This window comes from Oryza brachyantha, chromosome 6, assembly GCF_000231095.2.
Source record: "Oryza brachyantha chromosome 6, ObraRS2, whole genome shotgun sequence".
NCBI lineage: Eukaryota > Viridiplantae > Streptophyta > Magnoliopsida > Poales > Poaceae > Oryza > Oryza brachyantha.
Window position 1 is genome coordinate 8,756,208 of NC_023168.2, and position 9,059 is coordinate 8,765,266.

The 9,059-nt window shown below is 42.6% G+C and overlaps 1 non-coding gene across 1 annotated transcript; it reads left to right on the forward strand.

The window, feature by feature from the left end:
* The first annotated feature begins 2,779 nt into the window (after window positions 1-2,779).
* On the forward strand, window positions 2,780-2,918 carry LOC121054830. Its single transcript, XR_005812114.1, has one exon. It is a non-coding gene; the product is annotated as a small nucleolar RNA Z247 (small nucleolar RNA).
* Window positions 2,919-9,059: the final 6,141 nt, after the last annotated feature.

Below are 9,059 nucleotides of genomic sequence, written 5' to 3' on the forward strand. Positions count from 1 at the left end.
GCCGTGGCCGCGAAAGTCGGAATCGGGGCTAAATCACCCCCATCACCAACCCCGGCGGGGACCCAACCACGAATGGGGCCCCATGAGAAGATGGTGGCGGCAACCGGCTGATGGCGAGGAGGCGTGTGGCCGACGCGGCGACCGGGCGGAGTCGACGACGAGGGCAGCCGGGCGGCGAGACGATGAGGCCGGCCAGGGCGAAGTCGATGAGGCCGGTCGGGCGTCGCGACGATGAGGCCAGCCGGGCGGCGCGACGGCGGTGACCGGCGGAGACGAGGACGGTCAGCCGGTGTGGTGGTGCTATGTGGGAGGTGGGGGCAGTCGGTGGCCGTGGGGGGTGGGGGGACAGGTAATTAGCCAGTTAGGGAGTTAGGGTTTGCCTTTTATAATCCCATGTGAGTGGGCCTGTTGGGCTTTTTTTTTTGCCACGGACTGATTTTTGAAGGACCTAATAAACACTTCAGGTCCCCGCGGGTTCCCCTCGTGTGAACTCTGATCCATGTCCCCGCTGATGTTAATTACCGGGGGCCGTCCCCGCTCCTCCGCAGGGGGAAAATCCTCCCCGACCCCAGTCGCGCGGGGAAATTGCCACGCCTAAGGCCTTTTTCGGTTAGTTGGGATCTAATCCCCAATAGGAATCTATCCCGGGGGGATTGGGTGAACCCTTCCCGTGTCACTCAATCTCTGTGGAGTTTGTATCCCTAACTTTCCCATAATCTCTTCCATAAAAACATCTGTTTATTTTGGCAGAGATTTATAGAAAAGTAGCAGGTTAGGATTTTACACATTATCACACAAGATGACGAGATTTTTTCCACACCACCGATGGAGACGATTAATTCCTCGGTCAAGACAATGGAAAAATCTCGGGATGGACCGGGCTAGATCTCCGACTAGTCTTAACCGAACAACGATTTTTTTTTAGCCGGGATTTATTCCACGGGGGAGAAATCCATGGGGTTATGGCCCAATCCCTCCTAATCCCCCTCTAACCGAACAAGGTATAAGGTCTAAGAGGGAGTAGGATGCGCATGTGCATGAGCATGAAAAGCACAATGCCTAGCTACTATACAGTGGAAGCAGGAGCAAGGAGCAAGGACAAAGTTTGGGATACTATATATCTCACGGACGTTAAGCTGCCTCTAAAACCCTAATTGCCACTCTGTCCATTAGGGACGCCGGAAGGGACTCCCAGACGGTTTCGACGTCATTTCAGGACAAAGTTTGTTTAAAGGAAAGCCGATGTTGCACCATCAATCACGTAATAGCGGTGACAGTCATCATCAAGCTAGTGGGGTCGTCTCATGGTGTGAGATAGCTATCTACCACATCATCGACAAGGCAACAAGTTAATTAATTAGAGGGCATGTATACTCATCTGATCTAGGACGGTGCGTGCTAACGGCTACATCTTATTCATCCGGTCAGTGATCATCAAACTAAAGTTCACATTAGATTGAATTAAGGTGATCATGTATGTATTGGGGTAAGACCGGGAAATGATTTTAATCCATCGAGTGGGATATCCTCCTGTTTTTTATATCATTTAAAGAGTTATACAAATTTAATTGGAAGGATAGATTAATATATGATACTCCCTCCGTTTCATAATATAGGACGTTTTAGCCATACTTAGATTCATCTCTTAGTCCATGTACAGTGTTTGTATACGTATCTACATTCATCGGTATCTATATGAATTTCCTGAAGTCTTACATTATAAAACAAAGGTAGTATATCACTATCACTGCACAAACATAAATATCCAAATTAACTTCTATATGTAATAAAAAGAAATTAAAATTTAATTACTATACGCATACGCAAAATTATATTTGTATGTGTGTTTTGCAACTCGTAGAAGTTAATTTATATGTTTGTTTAGCGATATAGGAGTGTCATACATTAATTTGTCTTATTAAAAATTTACCTTTATAGCTATTTAGATAGCACTTGAGAAATTAATGAGCGGAGGTATCCTTCGATGATTTAAAAGAATTCCCCCCGATATAATTGTTAGATAATCAAGGCCCATTGGGCTGTATATGTGTATACGGTAGTATACGGTTAGCTGGCTAAGGTTAAGCTTCTGTTCTTCTTGATTAGGTGCTTATCTTAGTAAACAACCATGTAACAACTAAAGAGTTTTTAGCTTGTATTTGTTTTATCTGTACGCCACGCCGGTGGGCTTTTCCCGGCTCTATATAAACACGTAAGCGTGCACGAGCCAAAGTGCTACGTTTCCTTTCATGGTATCAGAGCTTGCTTCCTCCACAAAAATTTCTCTAGCCAGATGGCATCTGCTTCCTCCTCGGCTGCGCCTAGCCTCAATGGGCAGCCGGTCTCAGAGAAGCTCACAAAATCCAATTATGTTCTGTGGAAGGCGCAGGTGCTAGCTGCACTCCGCGGCGCTCAGATGGCTGGCTTCCTCGACGGAACAACGCCTGCACCAAGCTCCGTGATCACCATCACGAAGGATGATGGCAAGACGACGGAAAAGGTGCCGAACCCGGTGCTTTCTCAATGGACTGCGCAGGAGCAGCAGGTACTCAGCTACCTGCAGTCGTCGCTGTCTCGGGAGATCCTCACTCAAGTGGCGACCCTCCCTTCCGCGGCGGAGGTCTGGACAGCAATCGAAGAACTCTTCGCTGGACAGTCACGCGCGCGCGTGATCAACACCAGAATGGCGCTGTCATCCACCGTCAAGGGCAGTCAAACGGTGGCCCAATACTTTGGTAAGATGAAATCACTTGCCGACGAGATGGCATCTGCAGGCAAGCCCCTGGACGACGAGGACCTGGTATCATATGTGCTGGCAGGTCTCGACTTCGACTACAATCCGGTAGTCTCTTCTGTGGCCGGGCGCTCCGATCCAATCACTCCGAGTGAGATGTACGCCTTGCTGGTTGGCTTTGAGAATCGCCTCGAGCTCCTTCAGAACACGTCGCAATCTTCAGCCAATACCATGTCACGTGGTGGAGGACGTGGCGGTGGTAACAGCAACCGCGATGGACGGGGGCGTGGCAACGTCAATAGACGTGGAGGGCGTGGCGGTCGCGACGACGGCAAGCCAAAGCCCACATGCCAACTGTGTGGCAAGCTAGGTCACGTTGTGGCCAAATGCTGGAAGAGGTTTGATACCTCGTTTACAGGCGAGGAAAAGATCGTCAACTCTGCATCAACAAACTCCTAGGCATCGACACCAACTGCTATATCGATACTGGTGCCACTGATCACATCACCGGCGAACTGGAGAAGCTGACAATCAAGGACAAGTACAACGGCAATGATCAAGTCCACACCGCCAGTGGAGCAGGTATGGACATTAGTCATGTTGGTCATGCTGCAATACGTACCCCTGATCGTCATCTTTTATTGAAAAATATTCTCCATGTTCCTAAATCTTGCAAAAGTCTTGTCTCGGCTCATCGTTTTAATAGAGATAATCGGACTTTCATGAAACTTCACCCTTGGTTCTTTTTGATTAAGGATCAGGTCACGAAGACACCTCTGTTGCGCGGTAGGTGTAAGCAAGGGCTCTATTCCTTGCCCACAGATGCTCCATCCCCGTCGCACAAGCAAGCTTTCAGTGCCACCAAGCCCTCTTTGTCCCGGTGGCATAGTCATTTAGGACACCCGTCTTTTTCTATTGTTAATCGAGTTCTTAGTCAAAATAAATTGCCTGTAACTAGAGATGTCAGTCCTGAATCTGTTTGTGATGCCTGTCAGATGGGAAAAAGTCACCAATTACCATATCCCAAATCTGTTAGTGTATCCTCTGCACCTCTAGATCTTATTTTTTCAGATGTTTGGAGGCCTGCCTCTAGCTCTGTTGGCAATAAATTCTATTATGTTAGCTTTATTGATGACTACAGTAAGCATACTTGGGTATACTTGCTCAAACACAAATCCGAAGTTTTTCAAAAATTTTGTGATTTTCAGAATCTTGTTGAGCGATTGCTAAATTCCAAGATAAAAGCTATGCAAACCGACTAGGAGGTGAATATCAACGCCTTAATTCCTTTTTTCAACGCATTGGTATCGAACATCATGTTGCTTGTCCCTATGCCCACCAACAAAATGGTTCTGCGGAACAAAAATATCACCACATTGTTGAAGTTGGTCTTTCTCTTCTTGCACATGCGTCCATGCCACTCAAGTTTTGGGACAAGGCATTTACAACTGCAGCATATCTTATTAATCGAACTCCTAGCAAAGTTATTTCCTTTGAGACTCCTTTGCTACGATTATTTAATTTGCCTCCTGATTACTCCTTGCTTCGCACTTTTGGTTGTGCCTGTTGGCCCAACCTCCGGCCTTATAATCTTCGTAAACTTGAGTTTCGTTCAAAACAATGTGTTTTTCTAGGCTATAGCACATTTCACAGAGGGTTCAAATGCGTGGATGTCTCAGCCGGGCGTGTTTACATCTCACGAGATGTAGTTTTCAATGAATCTGTTTTTCCCTTCGCACATCTCCATGCCAACGCCGGTGCTCGCCGCCGCAATGAAGTGCTCCTGCTGCCATCTCATCTTCTTCCATCATCGTTCGAGTCAGGGGGAGAAATTGCTAATGATCAACCGCTGATTAATGCTCCTAACCACACTAACGCATCTGATGAGGTTGCAGGACCAGATTGTTCCAGGGACACCACCGAGCACCATCAATTTGTATCAGCTGACGCGTGGGCTAACAGGAGGGAGCCGCCCGGCGAACAGCGCATGCAGCAACAGCAGACCGACGACGACGTGTCGCATCATGATGGTGCGCCTAGTGGCGGCCCCGGTCGCATGCAACAGCAAACAAATGACGTGCATGTTGATGCATCCGAATGCAACATGCATGGGAACAGCCCATCCTCCGAAACGGACGTGCATGGTGGTGGGTCCAGCTCTGAAGCTCCTGAATCCATTCTGCATGGCGGTGAGCCCGGCTCTCATGAGTCTACCTCTGCATCACCCATACCCAGCGAAGACAATTCGACCTCTTCTGCGCAAGCCGAAGCTGAGGTTCCTGGACCAGTCACATGCGCACGGCGAGGAATCCATCTCCCCAAGAAATACACCGATGGAATAATCAGGTATGCATGTCTCACGGAAACAGGAAAGCCAGAAAATCTCCAAGAAGCACTAAGTCATACTAGTTGGAAAGTAGCCATGGATAAAGAATTTGATGCTTTAATATCTAATAAGACTTGGCATCTAGTTCCACTGGTTAAAGGGAAAAATGTGATTAACTGTAAATGGGTATATAAAATTAAAAAAAAGGCGGATGACACAATTGATAGATATAAAGCCAGGCTAGTGGCTAAAGGGTTTAAACAACGTTATGGCATTGATTATGAAGATACCTTTAGCCCTGTAGTCAAGGCAGCCACTATCAGACTTGTTTTGTCTTTAGCTGTGTCACAGGGATGGTCGTTGAGGCAGCTGGATGTGCAGAACGCCTTCTTATATGGATATCTTGAAGAAGAGGTCTATATGAAACAGCCACTTGGATATGAACAAAAAGGGAAGACAGAATATCTATGTAAGTTGGACAAAGCCTTATATGGTTTAAAATAGACACCTAGAGCCCGGTATGCTAGGCTAAGTAAAAAGTTAATGGAGCTTGGATTTATGTCCTCGAAAGCTGACACTTCCCTGTTTTGCTATAACAAGAATGGTGTAACAATGTTCCTACTAGTTTATGTTGATGATATTATTATGGCTAGTTCCTCTTCTCAAGCAGTATCAATTTTACTGAAAGGGCTAGAGAAAGATTTTGCCTTGAAAGATCTTGGTGATCTTCATTACTTTCTTGGCATAGAAGTCAAGAGAATAGGAGATGGATTGTTGCTCTCTCAACAAAGGTATGCCAGTGAAATATTGAAGCGTGTGGGTATGAGTATGTGTAAGACTGTAAGTACACCTCTCTCTATAAATGAAAAATTGTCAGCCAATGAAGGAGAAGCCCTTGGAATGAATGATTCAACTCAATATAGAAGTACAGTAGGAGCACTAGTATCTAACACTGACTCGTCCTGATATATCTTTCTCTATTAACAAAGTATGTCAATATTTGCACACTCCTACTATAGCTCACTGGTCAGCAGTGAAACGTATATTGAGATATATAAAGGGCAGTATTAGTTTGGGGCTGACAATTAGAAAGTCATCTAGTAACACTGTGAGTGCCTTTTCTGATGCAGATTGGGCAGGTTGGGGTTTTGCTATGTTCTTTGGCTCTAATCTTATATCTTGGAGTGCCAGAAAACAAGCTACTGTCTCTAGATCCAGCACAGAAGCTAAGTACAAGTCAGTAGCGAATGCAACAGCTGAGGTTATGTGGGTAAGAAAGTTGCTAGAGGAACTGAAGATACCACATCCTCAACCATCAGTACTGTGGTGTGATAATATTGGAGCTACTTATTTTCAGTTAATCCTGTCTTTCATGCTAGGACTAAACACATTGAAGTAGACTATCATTTTGTTAGAGAACATGTAGCAGCTAAACAACTGGAAATTCGCTTCATATCCTCACAGGATCAGGTGGCAGATGGATTTACGAAACCTTTGCCGGTCAGACAATTGATTATGTTTCGGCACAATCTCAATCTTGGAGACTTGAGATTGAGGGGGTGTTAGATAATCAAGGCCCATTGGGCTGTATATGTGTATACGGTAGTATACGGTTAGCTGGCTAAGGTTAAGCTTCTGTTCTTCTTGATTAGGTGCTTATCTTAGTAAACAACCATGTAACAACTAAAGAGTTTTTAGCTTGTATTTGTTTTATCTGTACGCCACGCCGGTGGGTTTTTCCCGGCTCTATATAAACACGTAAGCGTGCCCGAGCCAAAGTGTTACGTTTCCTTTCAAATCAGACCCTCACAGATATTAGGTCGAACTCTAATTATCTACAGTAGATTCGATGCAACTTAAGCTATGTGTAATTGTGCTTTGTCGGTTTATGCTTACGTATCGTACGTATTATTGCGTCTTGTGCTTAATAGCTGGAACTTCGAAGAAATGGCGTTGAGGTTGAACGTATATTCCTTCCGCATCCAGTGTGTACTGCAAAGTACTAATCTTTTGACCGTTCTCACTAAGTACTCTCTATACTACTACCCATAATCTTTTGGAGATAGTAGAATTATTGTTTTTTTTTTCCAAACAGGAGGACTTTGGGCACATGACTGACAAAGACTGAAAAGGGCTGTACGTGCAGCCCTGCTGATAGAGTCTGCTACGTCTTTCATCTTTCTGACAATTGCCTTTAACCATAAGTCCATGTATGCAAAAAAAAAAAACCAATTACTGATTTGCTTGACTTAATTACCTTAACCAAGATTTTGTCTCTCAGTGGCCCAACAACCTCAGAATTGCCCATGACTTGCATGAGAATATGCATGTGGGCCATGTAGACCCTCCCCAAGCACACCAACTACCCCTTCAAGACTTGGTATCCTCTAGGTGTAGCTTTGGTCCACTTGCTGCTTGCTTTGGCCCAACTAACAAGAGAATAAAGACTGAAGTGGCCAGAAAAAAAAAGTTTGGAAAAAGAGTGGGGGAAAGTCTAACTTTGATTCTTATAAAAACCCTAATGATGGAGAATAAATATATTGGTTAGGGTTATTAAGATGTTGAGATGATCACCTTTCTGATGTGCACAATATTTACAAAAGGGGAGCAATAATTAATTCAGGGCAGCATACACTTATAACTTTATAATAAGAATTGTAATAACCAAAGAAAGAGATTATACTATTACGCAGAAAATGAATTGTATACACCCTTAGTTTAGTGTTTCCTGCAAATAAATTCTGATTGGCATAGTTATGTATATAGTTAAGGCTAGGAAAAATCGCCAGCTCAAAATTTGTAAACAAAGATAATAAGTCAATCCATAAAACATGAAAAATCCATAAGTAAAACAACTTAAATTCCGCACAAAAGATTGGCGTTTAGCATCATGAAACAAGGGAAATTTAATTGAACCATCGACGTTAACTGTACGAGTTGGACTTCCTGATATATATATATATATATATATATATATATATATACAGAATGAGTATATTCCACATGAGTAAAATACCACACACTTGCTAAAAGATGTCTAGATTTTCATGGCATCTATCTATCTATCTATCTATCTATCTATATATATATATATATATATATATACACCACAGATTTGACGTAATAATATGAAATTTAATTAAGATGTCACACAAGAAATCTTACTTGCAATCCAAAATCAATAGGGTCATGCATCTTTTGGGTTTTCAAAAGAGAAGGGCAAATGAAATAATTTATGAATAAATCTTTTATATATGTGACATATCAATCTAAAAGCCAAAGCTAAAAAATAAACTACAATAAAAAGAACCTCAAAATAAACTCTAAATTTAAGGTTGAAAGTTCAAGATTTGGCTTATAAGCATAAACTAAATCCAAAATATGGAGGTGAATATACATTCTTATATACCTCCAGTTTGCATTTTTTGCGCAATTTTGATAACAATAATTTGATGTATATTGGAAGAGAAAAGATGTTCTTAAAACAAAACGCACAATGTTTTCATGTTAATCATGACCAATTTAGAAATGAGAATTGAATAGTTAATGTAAAAGTGGTTTGCCTTAGGTTATCAGTACAGCAGTCATGAATATTGTTTCAGATCAGGAGGATTTGCATTATTCAGTGTACCGACGAACAACATCCTGATATGCCTAGCTATTAAAAGGTGAAACATATCGATGTGCCTATCTAAGTAGCTTTATTATCAGAATTAAGTACTAGCAACATAAAGAGTAAAGAGAAATGATTAGTTAGCTTTAATTAAAAGTGAATAGTATATGTGTGAAGGAACCTCAAAGGCAAACTTAAAAATCCTGAATTTCAATACTCCTTTTGTAGTTCATATCCCTCTTTTTTTTTCTATAGAAACATCGAATAGCCAACTAATGCATATATACATAATCAAAGTAAAGCATATAGGGATATTTTCTAAAAATACACTCCTATATATCTCGTGAAAACATGAAAACTATTTCAGTTTGTTGAAAACAATGAAT